Raw genomic sequence first — 22,330 nt, forward strand, 5'->3', positions numbered from 1 at the left:
CTCTCGATGTTCCAAGTCCGAGAAGACTTAGTTTTACTAAATAGTCAGAGCGAAGCTATATCTTCGTACACTCCCTAGAGAAAAAAGTCCCAGTAAACATCAGCTCAGAAATTTCTTGATTAATATAACCATTTGGTGCAAGTGTTTCACCAACTGCCAGCCTTCTCAAATTTCTTTAACTTAGCTACTTTCACTTACTACTTGATTCACTTTATCAGCAGGGTTTACGTCTTCGTCTCTTCTTACAACGTACTTTGAATCGAGATTTGGTGTTGATGTGATATTTGTTTCTCCTGCAGTCTCTCGTTGCTGCACGCTCTTGCCATATATCCCACCTGAAATCCCCTCAATACTTCATAATGTTCATGAAACTCATGCCCAACATCCTCATATACCTAGTTATCAAAATTATCCTACCTCTATACCTACAGCCTACATGACGCCATACACACTCACTTGAGTATCCTGTATATTCTTGGTGAACACACTACCTCACCTCCTGTGTGCAATGTTCACCACCTCCTCATCTGACCAAGTCATTTTCCCCTCTCCTTTGCTATACGCTATTCTCTCTTTTTGATCTCACCCTCAACGAAAGTCGTTTGTACACATCAGAACTTCACCTTTGGTATTTCCTTCTAGCTTCCGGCTAACTTCTCTTCAGCCGCCGACCACACATTATTCATTCATATCACACACAAATCACGCAGAAAAACTGAGCTGGCATATTGCCTCAAGGTCTTGCCAAACACATTTCCATTAATCTTCTAAAAGGTTTACCCTGTCGTGTCTGTAGAAACTTGCACCACAACACGTGTCTTACCTAACCAAATATTTAATTATCCCGAACGCAGTATCAATAACCTTTATACTCTGGAGGGCAAAGGCCAGTTTGAAGCAACATACAATCAAAATGGCAAATGGCACCTTCTACCTGCTAAAGATCCCGTCCTATAATTGACGTGATAGTACCACAGCAAAGTCACAGTTCTCTTACATATGCTGTACACTACTATACATCAGGCCTGTTTGAACAATGGGTAAGCTTATGGATAAAAATTTGATGACCAAGATAGCGACAACAAATATCTCGAATTATACCACAATACTTCGAGAACCGCCAGAGATCAACACACATAACTTGTAACACTATGTAACGCGACCAGTCAGGTCCAGCTACCTAAACCGATCTGTATCACCATGACATTTAAAATGCTAACATACTCGCATGACGACACATAACGTTAACAGGACCGCATGATTATCATTTTTACTACACGTTCTGAACGCAACGGCTGTTAGAGCTACAGCATTTGGATGGAGGAGGGAGATATAAAAGATGGGAGAGGATGGTGGATTTTTTTCCACTGGGGTATAAATGCCTTTGAGTCAGAGGCAGCGCGTTTATCAGAAACAAACGTTTCAGAATGAATATTGCAACATGTGTGCGCTTAAAGTTATATGAGGCCAGAATTTACATGCTCATGCATGTGCCTTATGCCATATACATTCATGAAAGATGTTCCTGCACCAGCGTGCCCTGAGTCCTTATATAAGGATGTTTATGTTTGTCCTTTTCTTATGTGCGTGTAATTACGCATTTGTAAAGAGATGGAGCTCTACACTCGTTAGTTTCAAATATTTTGATCTTTCTTTTGACAGTTTCATTTATCAATCTATCCCAAACACCCTTACAATGCAACGGTGCTTCTCCATGAAATTTCAAACAAACTTCATACCTGGCTTCTTGTCATATCGTCTGGTTAGTCTTTGCATGACGAACTGTTTACGGGTGAACGTCGTTCGAATGATTTAGAAACTTCAAGACAATCTTCAGTTCACCTCTGACCCCAGGGTGGGCCAATTTGTAGCCCTCGACCTTTCATTGTAGTTTAACTCTATGATTCAGGTACCATCTATAACCTTCTCTCGACTCATTAAGTAAGTCGGTGATTCCTTAAATTCAGTGACCAGAGCTGAGAAGCATAATCTCCCGATGTGCTGTCGGTCTTTGTAGGTCTCTGTCACAATCACACTTTTTTTTTTTACTGTCTCGTCCGCTTTATCTTCGCTCGTAATCTTATTTTCATGAACCATTTATACGAATATTAAGTTATGTCCAAGTCCTCCTCTAAGATAACGCAGTCATCATTATTTTTCTCTTTATCTCATGACCTTGGTATCATCCCGTACCATGTTCAGATGCACGTCCAGTTCATCAAGCAAGTCATTTGAATACACCAAGGACAGCAGTGGTCCTAAGACCAAGCCTTAAGGCACCTCACTAGTGACCCTAGCCCATCTGAGAATTCATCTCGACCGTGTTCTTTGTTCGCTTCCACAGAGGGAATCAATCATTCAATGAAGTAGTCTACCTTCATTCATGCCTGTAGATTTAACTTCTTGGCCTCCGATGTGATACAAGGACTAAATCACAGCAGTCTACGCATCCATCCCCTTCATCCACGACGCTCACTCCACCGTAGAAATCTCAAGAGATTTGCAATGCATGAACTCCTTTCCCTCAGGCTGCATTGTTTCCCTAATGTTGGGCAGTTACCTCTCTGCAGACAGTCGTCCAGTTGCTTTCTAATTCATCTTTTCCAGGGTTTTGCAAAACCTTACTTGTTATGGAAACGGGACTGTTGATCTGCGCAATCTGCTGATCACCTTTTTAGGAAAAAAAGAGTGTCATAAAATTTGTCCCCTTTCGTGCCTCTGGAGCTGGCTTTTACTGAACATACATTTCGTGTGTTTTCACACGTTCCTTGAGCTCATATGGAGAGGCCTTATCAACATCATGAGCATTTTTCCACCAATTTCAATAACTTCCATGACTTCTTACCAAACCAGTCTTGCTGATGCAAGGGCAGCAGTGTCCTCCACCGTGAAAACACATTACATTTAATATTCATTTTAAACTCATCCCTTAAAGACCAGGTCAAAAGCCAGGACATCATGTTCAAGGGTCATAACGTTGTAATTAAACACAGTGCTTGAAGTCTTCCACCAAGACAGCATACGAGTCTCCTGCATTAATAAACAAAACAAAAAAAAAAAAAAACAGTAAAACAATCGTACCCCCTGCCACCAAACAAGCAAAGCCAATCCAACCTACACGACTGACACCTTACAAGGCGTTACTCTGAGAAGGGTTGGCAGTTTTCCAAATAACGTGTATCGTGGTCAACGACATCGGTCAACAGTTGCTGTAACCTATCATGTTAAGCAGCTGACCTGACCTGACCTGACCTCCTCCTTGGAATTACCGTCAGTCTATCAAGGATTGGCCTAACCTCAGCATAAAGTAAGGTCAGAGTTTGCAGCTTTTCACCCCAACAAACCCTTAATGACAAACCCTCCGTCTTACCCTACGGTGCGCCAATCACCAACGTCTCCTATTACCTTGAGGGATACTTTCTTTGGAGGAGGAGGAGGAGGAGGAGGCGAAGGAGGCACACCTTTAGCCAAGCCTTCAGGCATCCACCGATGCCATTGAGGTCTGAGACAAGCCGACTGCCTGACGCCGTCCTTCGGTGATGACCGCCGTATATCAGAGGGAGGAAGATCAGGTTACGGTGGCAGCTTGGGAAGAGTTTATTCCAAAGCAAACAGGAGACGTCGCCAAATGGCACAACCCAGGGGGAAAAGACGGAGCTTCGTCATTATGGACGTAGGTGTTGCAGTCGAAAGTCGCACGTTCTGACCTCACACAGGGGAAGTCACACAGTCCGTGGAAGACCAACGGGTATTCCCAGGGGGGAAAGTTAGCTCAGCTGCTCAGAAGTGATAATTACAGCATTGGCTTTATTGCTATCGCCGCCCCCGCACGGCCAAAGTACGAAACATGGCATGAAATATTAGGGTGAGCTCTATTGTCGATGCTGAACGGATAATAATCTATACCTTAGGGGGGCTTACAGATTACAGATATTCTTCACCCGACACCTTATAAACCCCTATTGATTATAGGGATTCTGACCCCAATATGTAATGATTTATGAATTTTTGTTGATACTCCAACACCACGGCAGCAGCAGCAGTTGGCCAAAATTCTATTTTTTTTCTATCAACAAAGCCATCTTGTCTTGAATATCCGGAAAATATATATTAGGGCCATCGTGTCTTGAATAGACGGAAGTTACATATCACAGCCACCTTGTCCTGAATATCCGGGAGCTATGTATTACAGCCTTCGTCCTGAATATCCGGGAGCTATGTATTACAGCCTCCGTCCTGAATATCCGGGAGCTATATAATACAGTCATCTTGTTCTGAATATCCGGGAGCTATGTATTACAGCCATCTTGTTCTGAATATCCGGGAGCTATGTATTACAGCCATCTTGTTCTGAATATCCGGGAGCTATGTATTACAGCCATCTTGTTCTGAATATCCGGGAGCTATGTATTACAGCCATCTTGTCATAAATATCCGGGAGCTATGTATTACAGTCATCTTGTCCTCAATATCCGGGAGCTATGTATTACAGCCATCTTGTCATAAATATCCGGGAGCTATGTATTACAGTCATCTTGTTCTGAATATCCGGGAGCTATGTATTACAGCCATCTTGTTCTGAATATCCGGAGCTATGTATTACAGCCATCTTGTCCAGAATATCCGGGAGCAATGTATTACAGCCATCGTCCTGAATATCCGGGAGCTATATATTACACCTCTTCTGTCCTGAATATCCGGGAACAAGGCGCCTGAAGACAAACAGAAGTAAACACATATCATGGCGGTGTTTACATAATGTCCCAAGAGAGGCATAAACATACTGCCTTGTTCAAACCTTCCCCACAGTTGCCATCTCAGACAAGCCGAGCTTACCCTCCGCCACATTTGCCATCTCAGACAAGCCGAGCGAGCTTAACCCTCAGCCACAGTTGCCATCTCAGCCTCTCCAAGCTCAAACCCTTCACCACAGTTGCCATCTCAGCCTCCCCGAGCTCAAACCCTTCACCACAGTTGCCATCTCAGCCTCCCCGAGCTCAAACCCTTCACCACAGTTGCCATCTCAGCCTCTCCGAGCTCAAACCCTTCACCACAGTTGCCATCTCAGCCTCTCCGAGCTCAAACCCTTCACTACAGTTGCCATCTCAGCCTCTCCGAGCTCAAACCCTTCACCACAGTTGCCATCTCAGCCTCCCCGAGCTCAAACCCTTCACCACAGTTGCCATCTCAGCCTCTCCAAGCTACAACCCTTCACCACAGTTGCCATCTCAGCCTCCCCGAGCTCAAACCCTTCACCACAGTTGCCATCTCAGCCTCCCCGAGCTCAAACCCTTCACCACAGTTGCCATCTCAGCCTCTCCGAGCTCAAACCCTTCACTACAGTTGCCATCTCAGCCTCTCCGAGCTCAAACCCTTCACTACAGGTGCCATCTCAGCCTCTCCGAGCTCAAACCCTTCACCACAGTTGCCATCTCAGCCTCCCCGAGCTCAAACCCTTCACTACAGTTGCCATCTCAGCCTCCCCGAGCTCAAACCCTTCACCACAGTTGCCATCTCAGCCTCCCCGAGCTCAAACCCTTCACTACAGTTGCCATCTCAGCCTCTCCGAGCTCAAACCCTTCACTACAGTTGCCATCTCAGCCTCCCCGAGCTCAAACCCTTCACCACAGTTGCCATCTCAGCCTCCCCGAGCTCAAACCCTTCACCACAGTTGCCATCTCAGCCTCCCCGAGCTCAAACCCTTCACCACAGTTGCCATCTCAGCCTCCCCGAGCTCAAACCCTTCACCACAGTTGCCATCTCAGCCTCTCCAAGCTCAAACCCTTCACCACAGTTGCCATCTCAGCCTCCCCGAGCTCAAACCCTTCACCACAGTTGCCATCTCAGCCTCTCCCGAGCTCAAACCCTTCACTACAGTTGCCATCTCCAGACACACTAGACCTGCAGTGTCTGAGTATCTCTTTCGACAACTACAACAGCGAGGAGCACACAGGTCCTGCCCACGGATTCATCCCACGCCTGTCACCTTCCCATGCCAGGAAGAAGAAGAAAAAAATATATCCTTGAAGATCGGCACAAAAATCCTGATCCATTGGTGGCTGAAGCATGTGTGACGGACTGACGAACGAACAAACGCATGATGACCGGTTCCACCAGGTTGTTCTACTCCCCCTTAAACCCCCCCCCCCCCCCACCAAGCTCTACCCCCAACCCCGACAACCCATCCTCCCCCAACTCCCCCCAACCTCTGCCGACAAGTTCGATCTTCAGCTGCGACAGAGACATCGTCGCTCGTAAGGTTCTATGACGCGACATTAAAATAAGATATCCCTACAGTCGGGAGCCAACACGTCACACTCATAACGTAACGAGTGGGGTAACGTTACGTCACAAACACAACGTAACGAGTGTGGTAACGCTACCTGTCACACACGACGTAACGAGTGGGGTAACGTTACCTGTCATACATAACGTAACGAGTAGGGAGACGTTACCTGTCACACATATAACGTAGCGAGTGGGGTAACGTTACCTGTCACACACATAACGTAACTAGTGGGGTAACGTTACGTGTCACACATAACATAACGAGTAGGGTAACGTTACCTGTCACACACATAACGTAGTGAGTGAGGTAACGTTACCTGTCACACACACAACGTAACGAGTGGGGTAACGTTACTTGTCACGCACAACGTAACAAGTGGGACACCGATACCTGTCACACATAACGTAACGAATGGGGTAACGTTACCTGTCACACACACAACGTAACGAGTGGGGCAACGTTACCTGTCACACACATAACGTAACGAGTGGGGTAACGTTACGTGTCACACATAACGTAACGAGTAGGGTAACGTTACCTGTCACACACATAACGTAACGAGTGGGGTAACGTTACGTGTCACACATAACGTAACGAGTAGGGCAACGTTACCTGTCACACACATAACGTAACGAGTGGGGCAACGTTACGTGTCACATAACGTAACGAGTGGGGCAACGTTACCTGTCACACACATAACGTAACGAGTGGGGTAACGTTACGTGTCACACATAACGTAACGAGTAGGGTAACGTTACCTGTCACACACACAACGTAATGAGTGGAGTAACGTTACCTGCCACACACACAACGTAACGAGTGGGGTAACGTTACTTGTCACACATAACGTAACAAGTGGGACAACGTTACCTGTCACGCTCATAACGTAACGAGTGGGGTAACGTTGGGTGGTGCTGCCCTCCTTACCAGGTGGGACCAGGCCAACAGAGTTGGCGGGGAAACCTGGACAAAAAAATCCCCGGGGCCCTGTGGCCTTCAGGGGGCCCCAGGAGAGGGGGATGAGAGTCAACAGTATTAAAGAAGCGACCAGAAAACAGATTACATAAGTAATAAATTCTATATATAAAAAAAAATTCTAGTTTTTCCCCTACTTGGGCTTCCAAGCCCCCTCTCTCTCTCTCTCCTGGGTATCCCTAGGGAGCCATAATATCCCCAACCCCTTCCTAGGGCCGCAGTGTGTGGGGCACTGTTGTATATACCTGACTGGAGACCTGGTATGTCTTGCCTCACTGGGAGAGTGAGGGCGAGTCTAGCTTGGCCCCTGGTGGAGGACGATGATGGGGATTGTGGTGGAGGACGATGATGGTGGGTCGTAGAGGAGGACGATGATGGTGGATCGTAGTGGAGGACGATGATGGTGGGTCGTAGTGGAGGACGATGATGGTGGATTGTGGTGGAGGACGATGATGGTGGGTCGTGGTGGAGGACGATGATGGTGGATCGTGGTGGAGGACGATGATGGTAGATCGTGGTGGAGGACGATGATGGTCGATTGTGGTGGAGAACGATGATGGTGGATCGTAGTGGAGGACGATGATGGTGGATCGTAGTGGAGGACGATGATGGTGGATCGTAGTGGAGGACGATGATGGTGGATCGTAGTGGAGGACGATGATGGTGGATCGTAGTGGAGGACGATGATGGTGGATTGTGGTGGAGAACGATGATGGTGGATAGTGGAGGACGATGATGGTGGATCGTGGAGGAGGACGATGATGATAGACCGTGGTGAAGGATAATGACAGTGGATCGTAGCGGAGGACGAGAAAAGAAAAAGTATTTCATAATCACACGAGTCAAATACTGACTTAACTAGCCAAGCATAAAACAATATTGAGATATCTATGAAACGGATCTTGAACCCACACAAGGCTCATGGTCCTGATGAAATTTCACCATATACGCTGAGGATGTGTGCATGTGCAGATACACAAGCCAGCCCTCTCGAAATAATGTCCAAGACGCGGCTGGAGAAAGGCAAAGAGGCAGGGGAGTGGAAAACAGGCAAATGTCATACCCATGTTTAAAAAAAGGAGACCAGAAAGAGGCGCTGAACTACAGACATGACGAATGTGGTCTGAAACTTACTGGAAGAAAAGTTAATCAAAAAGCAAATGCATGACTTTTTTTTTTACAGAGGGGAAATCAACTAAGACATAAAACCGTTTTAGGATAAAGACGTCATATGCAACGAGAAACTTAACTTTCTAAGAGAAAGTAAGCTCTGTCTACGACAAATGGGGATGCTGGGTGGATTGTTTGTATCGTGACGGCCAGAAAGCATTTGACCACTTTATCGCAAGAAGGGCTTATCAAAAAGATGGATCACTAGGCTGTAATAAAGGGGAAGGACTCCTCCAATGGATAGATTGTAGGAGATAGGAAAAAAAAAGAACATGTCAGAGAAGCTTTCTCTAAATGGGTGAAGGTCACTAGAGGAGTAACCCAGTTTTCTGTTTTGGGACCGTTACTCTTCTTGATCAGTGTGAATAACTCGTTACAAAGTATGGACTCCTTCCTGAATATGTTTGCAGATGATGCCAAGGTCATGAGGAAGTGAAAAGAAAGCAGGAATGCATATTCAGACTCCAAACTTTGCATGATACATGGTTGATGAAATTCAATCCAAGCATAAGTGAGGCAATTAAGGTGGGACAGAGTGAAAGCTGGCCTCAACATTATTAATATCTAGCAAGACATAAGCTTCAAGATTCTGTGTGTGAGAGGGCCTTGGCAGTTGACATCGTCCCTAACATGTTAACAGAGTCCCACATGAGGCGAATACTAATGAAGACAAGCTGTCTGCTGGTAAATATTAGAATAGCCTTTAAGTATATATTTAGCAAGCTGTTCATATCCTGCACAAGGCCAAAGCCAGAATATGCTTCTCAAGTTTGGTCAACGCACCTGAATAAGCACAATGATCTAAAAGAGACGGTTCAGTGAAGGAAAACAAAGATGGTGTCAGAATGAGGAGAGCTGAGTTACAGGGAAAGGCTAAAAAGCCTTAAATTTGTATAACATGGAAGAGATAAGAGTTAGGAATGACCAGATTACAGTTTCTAAAATTTACACAAATCTGATGTTGTGGACTGCACAATTCCTCGAAAGATGCAGAAAAAGGACAACTAGAAGGCAAAATACGAATTCAAGCAAGGAATTTGTAAAAACAATTAATAAGGACTACTTTAACAGCATAAGAAAGGTGGACGAATGGGACGAAATGACAGAAGATATAGTAAAAGCAGACAGCATACATGACACAGCAAGTCCTATGACTGCAGAGAATATTAAAGAGACGGGGCCCCACAGGAGTAAATCTACCTCTCCGTTCAGTGCAAACTGGTCATTGCAACGTATTCCCAACTATATTTCAGTCATTATCAATATTCACTGGTCATCTTCCACTCGAAAATCAACTTTGCAATACCGAGTCTTAAATCTCATACTTATATTTGCAGTTGGATGCAGCCAGTGCGTTTCAGTAACAGTGCAGATGAAGAGAACATGGCTTCGGGGTAGGTGGAGGTAAATATAGAGGGTTTGAATACTCAACACATCGCTCAATTCTTGACTCAGCCTATAAGGCCTGGATATCATACGTGTTCCAGGAGTTGAGGTGGAGTTCCTCAAGACCCTTTGTGACCTCTGTAATCCTTTTGCGCTACAGCTCACGGGATAAAGCATGGGGTGCACAATGAATGTGCCAGAGTTACCGGCACAAATCATATGTAATCAACGTTGCCACACGAGCTACAAGTAATGGTATGCAAAAGTCTTGATCTGATATAATGCCACCATTACTGGTCATCATCGCCAACTTTTTAATACACCTCCATGTTCTTAACTAGTCCTTTACGTCACTGCCAATACCCTCGTCGTCACTATCAACACTCACACATCATCACTATTCCCACGTCACCAGCAACATCATCGCGTGAGCAACAAGAACGTCATGTCACCATAACAGTATGTCACTGTTAACTCCTTCTTTCCCCGACCTCGTCATCATCAACTAACCCACATCACCAACATCCCCTCGTCACATTCAGCACCCTTCGTCAGTAGCTACACCCCCTCTTCACCATCACCGACCCCTACTCCGTCATTATCAATGTCCTCACGTCATCCGCAAAATCCTCACGTCACTATCAACATCCCAAGTCACCAGTTAATCCTCACGTCATTCACAACAATCCCTCGTCACCATCAACGCCCAACAAGTCATCATCAATAACCTGCATCATCATCAACAACCACACGTTACCATCAACACCTCTTCGTTACATCATACCCACATATCGCTATCAACATCAGACACATCATCATCAATACCTCCCGCGTTACTATTAACCCCCGCACATCATCATCAACACCTGACACGCCATCATCAATACCCCTGTGTCATCATCAACACGTCTTCCCGTCGTCACCTTGAGTCTGGCCTAACCTTTACTTCCACCTCGGCAAGCCAACATCCCAGCCACCCACACCACCAGGACACAACCCTTTCACCTCATCCTCAACGCTCCCGGGCCGCCTCTTCCAAGAATACGCCTTTCACCTGGCCACAACACCCCTCTGTTGCCTCTCCAGAGTGAAACCCTTTTCAACTCCCCGCGGGGGATCTACGGCCCCGACATGACAAGTATTCCCCAAGACCCAACCGTCGCAAGCCCTGCCCTGCCCTGCCGCCTGCCCGCCACGCAGTAATCTAACTAAGTAGGTTGTAAAGAGCTTACCCCTAGGGTCTGAAGATGCCTGCAGGGCTCCACACACACTTGACAACTTCCATACATTACAGAGACATCTCGGAGAAACTTACAGCCCGCTCGCTCGAAATTGAAGTACGTAGGAAGAGGAACTGAACCACTGTTTTCTATTTTCTTGTTTTGTGTGTGTGTATCATATATATATATATATATATATATATATATATATATATATATACTTGAGGAAATGTAAGGGCTTGTAAATTCCAAACTCAATACCAAAAAACATAATTTCAATTATCGAAGTCGAAAAAAAATTAAAAAGACTTTCTGTTTCTCAGAAGATAAATTCAACTGAAACAATTGTTAACACTTTTCTAAATCCCGTTCATCAACGAGGAATCGTAGGTAATAAGCTCAGTAAGTCATCAGGTCTGACGTGGCTTCAAATGGGTAATCATTTCCGTCAATATTATATATGTTTCTCCCTTATGTTCTCAACTTGTCTAACAATTTTCCCATATTGCTCACGTAGAGTAACTATAAGCCGGCCAAAGTTCATTACAGGGGTAGAATCATACTTAGTAGAACCCAGTAGTGTAATTCTTCTTAGGTATCGAGTAACAGATCATTTCATGACTCATGTCACAACGTGTAAGGATAGTGAGGTATGGTCCAGGTTTACGTACAAAAGTCAAAGACCAAATAAAAAATCACTGACTAATGACAGATGAATGCAGTAGGCGGCTACTCCCTTGTCTGACCAATGAAAGCTTGCCGCCTCGGGACACCGGGGAGTACTGTTGAGCCGTCACCAATTCTCGTCCCGCTCTGGCTGGGACAGGTCAGATGTCGAGCGCTGGGTAACACCAGAAGATCGTCGGTCGAGAGGTTCATACTCGGGATTTATCGACGTATAGGTGATCTAATAATACCGGTATTAGATTACATCTAAACCTCTTTTCTAAGTTAAATACTTAATTTGTTTAGGATTTGTTTCTCAGGCTGGAAATCATCTTGATAGCTCGCCTCTGTACTCCCTCCATTATTTTAAGTCTTTCCTCAAGTGATCAAAATGATCACAATATTTAAGATGGGAACACACCAGTGAGTTGCAATATCTTTCCGAGACTTAAATTACAAATTTCTTCCTAAGAATCCAAGAATTTTGTTCACCCCTTTTTTGTCCTTCTGTGCACTGCTTGCTTTGCTTTAAATCACAAGAGATTATTACATACAAGTCCTTTTCCTTACTGACCTTTTGTAGCTCAAATGAATTCATATTGTAGCATATTTTCATTTTTACTACCAATAAGCAGTACCTAAAAGGCTTCGATAATTTCGACCTAACGAGCAACTTAATGATAGATTCGTCTGATTCCGCTCGTAGTAATGGATGTAATTGTGGTCAAACGTTTTACCTCGTACGAGGCGAAATTTTTCTTCAACAGGATTGTTAACATATGGAGTGATTTACCAAAGAGAGGAGTTGAAAGCAGTACCACAGATACGTTTATGCAGGCTTAATAAATACTTCGTTTCAAATCCACGACTGACATAATTGCACCTCCTTAGGTACGCATTATGTTTACAGGTCTTCCTCTTAAAAAAAAAAAAAAAATCATTTTTCTTTTAACTCCAACCAAGATAATCCACAAGTCTCTGCTCTCTTCCACAATTACACATGGCCTCCTTCCGACCCAATGGTCTAATGCTGTTTGAATTCAGATTTGAATTAAGTTGCATTCAGCAAAGTTGTTGCTGGTTCAGGAGGGTAATACAGACTCACTTGCACCCTCTACGCTCTTGCTTCAGGAGGGGTCACGAGTCACGTGTAGCCTCAATGCTTGCTGGTTCAGGCGGGTCGCGATGACCCACATGTAGCCTCCACAGCGCTGGCTCAGGAAGGGGTCAGCGATCCACGTGTAGCCTCTATACTGCTGGTTGTGGGAGGGTCACGGCGACCCAAGTGAAGCCGCCACGCTGCTTTCAAATGATAGCGAATTCTACTTGGAAATCAATCAGAACTCGTAACCAGTATCCTACTCCGCTAACAAAAATCCAACAATTTTTGAAGAAATCCTAATAAAATGCGGGTACAAGATTCCCAACAAAATCCACATAAAGCTCCCGTCTGGAGTCTAAGTTCATAGTCAGACGGCCGAAGAGACGCCGGCTTCTGGTGCACACTGGAAATCCATGTGATCTCAAGTCAGTGGCCAGCTTTTGATCAGTGTCTCCTACGATGCCACGCACCCCTCGCCTGCACGGTATTAACTTCGGTCTCGACCGAGGAACACATCCGGGTACCAACATGGGATAAATGTCGACATCATGTTTCGTGGAAAGATTCAGGGAACCTGACTCCAAACACTCTTTCCCTTTACTTTTAGTGGAAAGTACTGAAACCATAACAGCTTCTCTCTGAGCACCTATGCTGAAGTAACAGCAAGCGGTGCTTCTGTCTTCAGTCAGCCTAACACTATAGAGCATGGAGGACAACTGACTGGAGCACTGTCCAGTGCATGGTACGTAGATGATATTTTCTATTACGTACAGCAACAGCTTGGAAAACTCTGGTGCTCTAGTAAATCTTAGTTACAACCTTTGTTTATGCTGTAACCATGGCACCAAAAGCTTTAAAGAAGACATTTGTGCTTAGTTGGGTTATAAATTAACGTTAGACTACCTCACTTCCATCCTCTACAAAAGTTTAAGGAGTTTCAAAACACCTAGTCTCGCTCTGCAGAAAAAAAAGAAACAAAAACCAGCAAATACTCCTGAATAAATGTTAAAATCAAAAGCTCATATAAGACTAACCTGAAGGGATAAGGCCGTTCTATGGGAAACAATTATTGAGCTCATGCGAATCTAAGTAATTTTCTTTACATCTCTTTTCACGAAGAAGCTACAAATGTTCCACATTTGAATATGGACATTAACAACCCTCTTGATCACACGTGATCATGTTCATTCCTTCCTGATAATGTTTATGACCGAAGTATTAAAAAAGCTTTAAAAAGTTTCATGTTATGAAACATCATACTTAAAGTTTACGCTTAAAACTGGTCGCCTGTCCACATCAAATTTCTGTACAACAACTTCGTTCAGTTTCATGAGAAATTTACTAATATTAGTAAATTAAATTAACCTCCAAATAACTCAAAACCCGTTATGCCCTCTTAGAGACAAAGTGTTCTTACATACCACTCGTTTTCTGAGCTTTTCGTCACCGTCTATGCGATATTTCGTCACCCCCTCCACACACTGGTTAGTCAGGTACATTCTACTTTAAAAACGATACTGGAGAGATACAAACTTAACTTCTAAATCATCAACGAACAAAGATATTCCCCTCAAAGATATTGTAGAGTAAATCTATGAAAGAGTCCGCGTGACCATGAACTGTAACTAAAAGCAACACCACACGAGTCTCCCATTAATATAAACTGACTTACCCAACATAGGAATAGTGTTTGCACTTGTCCAGAACCACAGCTTGAACAAGACAATAGGAACCGGTCTCCCCATGACTTTATCATCTACGAAAATGCATTTTTTTTTGTTACTTCCTGTCACACACATGCGACTCTAAAAATACAACTCCTACAGGAAGTTAATAAATCAACCTATAAAGTGCACAAGGAAATAATTACCTGTCTCCGGGGAGATACGTTTATACGAAACAAGTGAAACAATATGAACTACGGACGAAGGATGTCGAGAAATGTCCATTAGTCTGTCCTTACACTAGTAGCCCAGCTTTTATAATATCGCTATACATGGATTCGCCTTCATAAATCTATAGTACTTTCGTATTTCGATGGAAATTACTATGACGTGGTGCTAACATAAATCTACGGCAAATTCATTCTGCACCCTATGCTCATCCTCTGAACGGTAGGGCAAAAGGATTACAGCGGTCAAAAAGGGTCTTGTATGGATAATTACAAAATTCGTAGGACCCATTGGAGAGATGCTTTCTTATACCACAAGTACCCTTAAACACACACGAATCAGTACAGACAATCCTCGCCTACGATCGAATGACAACCCCTCGACTTTCCTTCGAAGCCCAAGTTTCATTTAGTTGAAAAATACCATAAACTATGAAAGACCGATACGCTAAAACCTGCCTGCAGATCATGAAATTCTTTTCCAAAAAATATACTAGTATACAGTATTTCTTTGCTCTTCAAAAAAATCTTACAAGAAAATATTCTCCATGGCGTGTCACTTAACAATGTTCCACCGACAAATCTGTTTCCCAGGTATGCAATTGTCAGATATATAATTTGTCGGGATGAGCCAGCTAATGCTCCAACATAAAAAGTAAAATTCGAAACACATTTAGATTCGCCCGTCCACAACACTTTTCTAGGCTAGGTAAGGATAGGTTAGGTTAGTACTACAAATCTAACCTTACAGCTTGCAAAAACATGGAGGCGGGGATACATTATCTTGAGATCTCAAAATTGTAGTTTAGTTATGTGACAAAGTTAACTTTGGAATTATAACAAATCTACCTTGTAATAATACTCTACTCTGTGGAGAATGCAAGAGTGGTAGAGCGTGATTGGCGCATATTCTATGATGATCGTAAGGTGTGAGTGGGGAGGGCTATGACGTTCAAGGAAAATGGATAAAATAGAGTAACAACTGGTGAAATATTAGTGAAAATCAACAGAAGCTGCAAAGACCCTCACAACTTCCCAAGACAGCTGATGTTTACCTTCATTTATACTTATAAACATTAAAGGCCGGAGTGCATCAGTAGCGTCGACAGCCAACATTAGGCCCGGGGCAAACTTGCCCCACCAATCTATCATACGTAGCGACGGCGGTGAGGTTCTTGTTGGCTCTTCCTCTTTTTTTCTAATTTTTCTAGGAATTTGCTACAAAAATTCCAAATTAGGAAGGCAAAAAGCTCAGAAACAAATCAAAATGAATGTAAAGTATCACGTAACAATTAAGATGTGTTAATTGGATTAATTGGAATTTGGAAAAAAGAAAAAAATTGGGACCTAGGACCGGGCCCTCGTTGGACTCTGTGCCCAGGGAGAGAGAATATCCCTGCCACCCACCTTTCATAGGTCTTGGCGCCACAGTCAAGAACGTGCACTAAGCTGATTACAACTCTTTATCCTTGATCGCTTATATAGTCTTTGTTCGCTGCACGCGATCGCAGAAAACGGCTAGCGACTGAACCACAGCCCATAAATTTCTGCTCCCAGGAAAAGCCTGGAGCTGTTTTCTTACGTTCTGTTGATTTCTAAAGACGTACCACACTTTTACGTTATCTAACCTCCTTATTTCTCCTAAACTTCACGGTTACTATCGTCTTACCGTATGAAAGCAAAGATACAAAGCACTCCGCCAACCTTAATTCGGTTTTTGTCAAAATTGGGGTAGGCTATGAAGTTCATGGAAAAAGTGGGGCAAAGTACCATAAAAGTAGATGAAGTACTTGTAAAAATCCACAGAACCTATGGAAATCTCACATAACTTCCCCTCTCTTGAATTACGTTGATTTCGGGTAGTTTCGTCGGATGGGGCCGCCTATTTGAGGATTAAGTTATGGTGACTTGTTCGACCAAAAATCATATATTATTCGTACGATATCAGAATTCCAGTGATTGAACACCGAAGTGACCTGGGTGACGGATATATTCATGGGCGACGCTGGCATTTATGAAGGCGGTAGTACTTTGGACCCTAAATCTTGCAGTCTTCACGCGTCATGCTATCAAAAGCAACGAGGCTACTGACCGGACGGGGTTAACATTACATCGCTCTCGTGCAGGGTTTACAGGAAGTTTTATCATGCACTTTGCATGACGATATCAACTTGCATATATATATATATATATATATATATATATATATATATATATATATATATATATATATATACCCTTAATCCGTAGTATCCATATCATTATCACTAAAAAAAAGGCCGTATTACCAATTTGTAAACAAAACCATCGCTCACCTGCAACTCATGAATATACAAACACTAAAGGTTTCTTACCCGTGTTCTATGCAAAGGACAGTTCCAACTCTCGGAAACATGTCATCAAAAACCACCTATAATCAAGCCCAACACGACCAGTGTCACCCGTCTTTCCCACCACCGCCGTGTTACTCGGCTGAAACCGGTGGTTTGTGGCGGCAGAAGTCGGTTCCCCGAACCGTCATGCGTCTCTGGTTATGTTTTTCATTCGTCCACCCCACCTGTCCTCTCACGAACGACGGGGCATTTCGTGTGCAGTAACACTGCATATGGTCTAAGAGTGATCTTGAACACCTGAAGGATATGCTTTAAGATATTTCGATGGCAGTCGGTAGGCGTGAGAACCAAAGACAAACAAACGAACTTTTATGCCCTAACGATCCTGCTGTTGTGAAGGGGTATTAATCAATACCTTAAAAATATCCTAAATATCATGGTTAAAAATCTATCTCTCATAGGACGTCATACATTATATGCACCAAATGCACATACATAAACATCGAGGCGTGTACCCAGGATCGTAACGGGGGGGGGATTACTAACTCGCCAAGATTATACAACACTTAAAAAACAAGATTGGTGCTTAAGAACACATTGTATCTTACGGAAATTAGCGTTTTCTGAGTTACTTGAATATTGAATTGAATCCCTATTGTCAGTCAAATTCACATGAAACATGATACAGCTGTTGTAATGCATTATGAAACCGGTAACCACATTTTAAGCAAAACAAGTTTGACATTTGACAACAAAAGCAAGGCTAGTGATGTAGCAATGTCTCATGAGGCCTTAAATACGTTTCTACAATACATGTACACAATACATGACGAGGCTGGTGATGTAGCATGTCTAATGAGGCCTTAAATACGTTTCAAAATCCCATTTTACATAGTTTCAAAAAGAATTCATTTTAGAGAATGGATTAGCTGCAGGTGCTGACAGTCGAGAACGCTTAACTTTTACACAGGCCATGAATAAAGACGAAAGTGAAAATGAGGATTTCACGTCTTTTCCACGATTCAGTCAGGATTTATTTTCATTCCCAGGAAAAACTGCGCTCCCATCTGTCACAATTATTGCTTACATTAAACTAACAATTTATTTCATCTTGAGAGTAAATCGTCTATATTAAAAAAATATTTCGACCCCGAAAGATCACTTCAAATATACTTACATTCATGAATAAACCGAGTCTTGAAATACCTGACGTGTTTCTGTAAGTAGATCAGCCTGGGGAGGGAAAGCAACGCTCTACCGCTTCCCGAGGTCCTACGGCTTCACTGTCTCGCTCACAGATTAACGTCTGAGTCATACTTCAGTATATTCACGGATGCATGATGAACAGCCAATTGTCGTATAAGCCAGAATTAGTATCATACGTCGTACAGATAATATGAAAATGAAAAGGAGTCCATTCACTCTCCAATCATAGGTTTATCTCGGCAACAAAAGGACCAAACTGATATTTGACTACGCTGCTGGCTGCGGCGTCGTCTGGATCTCCATGGACAGAGAGCACGCCATTCTGGAAAAGGAGGCGGATATGTGACTAACCTGGATTTCCCTTAGTCTGCTAATCAATAGGCAGACAGCCGCCGCCCAGGGAAGTACAAGCCTATCGTTATTCGTAGGTTGCAGACAACAGCCTCCCACGGAAGTGCGATCGTCCTGGCTTGCGAGAGTTGAAACTGTGCTCGAAGCTATCGTGCCTCCGTGTCAGGATTATCTATCTTACTTTATCTGTCCAAAACAACTTTGCCCTCCTCTTATTTGCCACTTACCTTCAAACTCTTTCCCACTCTTCCTTTCCTTCCCATATACTCAAACTCTTCAACTACTTTTCCCTCCCACTTTTATCTAATTCTTTTGTCTCCATTTTGATTCAAGTAGCGGCCTCGATGAAAACTTCCGACCCTAACTTTAGCCTTTGTCATAAAGAAAAGTATAAATGGCTTTGGAGGCGGCATCTGACGTCATGGATACGTCCTTTCATCATCACGCCTGCCCTGGGAGACAATGGGCGAGAGAGAGAGAGAGAGAGAGAGAGAGAGAGAGAGAGAGAGAGAGAGAGAGAGAGAGAGAGAGAGAGACCCAGTGCTGAGAGTCGGATGAAAATATTAGGAACTTTCAAATTCAAGTGTAGCTACCGAGTGTAAGGACTGGGCTTCAAAGTGAGGGGATGACAATGGACGTGCAATCTTTGTCCACTCTGAGCACTACGGTATAACCTTTCAGTACGGTGGTACGAATCTAGGGTACGACGATATGATTCTTGGATATGATGGCTAAGCCTTTGACCTGACCCATAAGGGCCTTACTCTTGTGCTCAAGGGTAGTTTTCAAGTATTGAGAGAAGTATGTGGCATGCGCAAGGTGCGAAGTGGGTGTGTGAGAAAGGGTAGTATGTGATGCGATAAGGCAAGCCAAGCTGCTAGTGAAAAGAAAAGAGGTGGTATACGGGCGTTACTTACAGAGGAGTGCGTGTGACTGGGAGATGTACAAGAGAAAGCAGCAAGGGGTCAAGAGGATGGTGTAAAGGCTGAAAAAGGGGGCAAATGAGCGTTTGGGTGAGCGAGTATCAGCAAACTTCAGGTTGTATTAAAAACAACTGTTTTGGAAGAAGTTAAATTGAGAAAAACCAGAGGTAAAGTGGTAAACATGTAAACGGCGAAAATGAAAAAAAATTTAAAGGATTATTGAATGTCTGATGATAGGGTGAAACATACTAGATGTTTGGGTTGGGGATTCATTGCAAGTGGTTCAGCGAAAAGAGAAGAGGTGATGAATAACTTGCGTTAGAAGTAATGCGGCAAGGCGGGTGAAGTGGATGGTACTGCAGTTGAATTTCTTAAGAAAGAGGGTGACTGTGCTGTTGATTAGTTAGCCATGGTTTTTAGTGCATGTACGGATCATGGTGAGGTGTCTGAGGATTGGCGGAATGCATGTACAGTATCAGCGTATTATAGACAAGGGGAACAAAGATGAATGTTCGAATCACGGAGATATACGTTTGTTTTAACTGTACCTGTTAGGCTGTACGACGAGAAAGTAAGTGGTGACAGAGCGTGGTGGCATACACAAAGCATCAGATCTGGGAGGAACAATGTGGCTTTAGGAGTGGTTCCTCAGAAGAATGAGAAATTTTCACAAAAGGAGAAGGATTTGTATGTGGCATTTATGGATCCGGAGAAAGCATATGGTAAGGCTGATGAAAATGTTTTGAGAAAAATGTTACGAAAATGTGTTGTGGGACAAAAGCTAATAGAAGCAGTGAGGAGCTTTTATCAAGAGAGTAAGACGTGTAAGCAAGTGGGTAGAGAGGAGGGCGAGTGGTTCCAGGTGAAGGTAGGTCTTTGGCAGAGGTGTGTGATATCACCGTAGCTGTTCGACCTGTTTATGGATAAGGCGGGGTAACTCTGCTGGCAGGGGTGGGGTGATTCAGTTATAGTCTGCTGATGACACGGCGCTGGTGGCAGGCTCGAGTGAGAAGCTACGAAAACAGGTCACTGTCTGGGAGGGGAATATTTGAAGGTATAGTGGTATAATACTCCCGACGATGTCGTATGGGTGGGAGGCATAAGATGTATATGGGAATAAACGGAAGAGGGTGAATGTGTTGGGAATCAAATGACAAAAGACATATGTGATGTGAGGAGGGTTGATCGAATAAGAAATAATGAGGTAAGAGAAAGGGACTGTAATAAGAAGAGTGTTGTTGAGAGTATTGAAGAGGTTATGCTGAAATGGTTTGGACATACGGAGAGAATGAGTGAGGAGAGTCAAAGCGGATACATGTGTCAGAAGTGGAAGGAACCAGGAGAAAGGGTAGACCGAGTTGGAGTTGGAAGGAAGGAGTGGAAAAAGTTTTGGATGCTCAGGGCCAGAACACACAGGAGGGCGAAAAGCGTGCTCGGGATATAGTGAACTAAAACGATGTTGTGTACAGCGGGCAAGGCGCTGTTAATGGACTTAACCAGGGCAGATGAAGGAGCCGCAAGAAACCACGGAAAGGTATGAGGGGCCTGGTTGTGAATGAGAGGCTCTGGTTTCGGTGCTTTACACATGACAGTTAGAGAATGGAGGTGAGCTTTTCTTCGTCTGTTCCAGGCGCTACCTTGCAAACACGAAAAACGGCGGGTAGTTTAAACAAAAGAATATGTGTGTGTGTGTGTGTGTGTGTGTGTGTGTGTGTGTGTGTGTGATATGAAAAAAGCGGATGGTTTCAACATATATATATATATATATATTTTTTTTTTTTTTTTTTTTTTTTTTTATACTTTGTCGCTGTCTCCCGCGTTTGCGAGGTAGCGCAAGGAAACAGACGAAAGAAATGGCCCAACCCCCCCCCCCCCATACACATGTACATATACACGTCCACACACGCAAATATACATACCTACACAGCTTTCCATGGTTTACCCCAGACGCTTCACATGCCTTGCTTCAATCCACTGACAGCACGTCAACCCCTGTATACCACATGACTCCAATTCACTCTATTTCTTGCCCTCCTTTCACCCTCCTGCATGTTCAGGCCCCGATCACACAAAATCTTTTTCACTCCATCTTTCCACCTCCAATTTGGTCTCCCTCTTCTCCTCGTTCCCTCCACCTCCGACACATATATCCTCTTGGTCAATCTCTCCTCACTCATTCTCTCCATGTGCCCAAACCATTTCAAAACACCCTCTTCTGCTCTCTCAACCACGCTCTTTTTATTTCCACACATCTCTCTTACCCTTACGTTACTTACTCGATCAAACCACCTCACACCACACATTGTCCTCAAACATCTCATTTCCAGCACATCCATCCTCCTGCGCACATCTCTATCCATAGCCCACGCCTCGCAACCATACAACATTGTTGGAACCACTATTCCCTCAAACATACCCATTTTTGCTTTCCGAGATAATGTTCTCGACTTCCACACATTTTTCAAGGCTCCCAAAATTTTCGCCCCCTCCCCCACCCTATGATCCACTTCCGCTTCCATGGTTCCATCCGCTGACAGATCCACTCCCAGATATCTAAAACACTTCACTTCCTCCAGTTTTTCTCCATTCAAACTCACCTCCCAATTGACTTGACCCTCACCCCTACTGTACCTAATAACCTTGCTCTTATTCACATTTACTCTCAACTTTCTTCTTCCACACACTTTACCAAACTCAGTCACCAGCTTCTGCAGTTTCTCACATGAATCAGCCACCAGCGCTGTATCATCAGCGAACAACAACTGACTCACTTCCCAAGCTCTCTCATCCCCAACAGACTTCATACTTGCCCCTCTTT

The 22,330-nt window shown here is 43.9% G+C and overlaps 1 protein-coding gene across 3 annotated transcripts in view; it reads right to left on the reverse strand.

Annotated features, from left to right (window-relative positions):
- Positions 1 to 22,330, reverse strand: part of LOC139753328 (ATP-binding cassette sub-family C member 5-like) — a 525,518-nt gene that overhangs the window by 262,880 nt on the left and 240,308 nt on the right. The gene's annotated exons all lie outside the window — the stretch shown is intronic.

Source organism: Panulirus ornatus, chromosome 14, assembly GCF_036320965.1.
Source record: "Panulirus ornatus isolate Po-2019 chromosome 14, ASM3632096v1, whole genome shotgun sequence".
Lineage (NCBI taxonomy): Eukaryota > Metazoa > Arthropoda > Malacostraca > Decapoda > Palinuridae > Panulirus > Panulirus ornatus.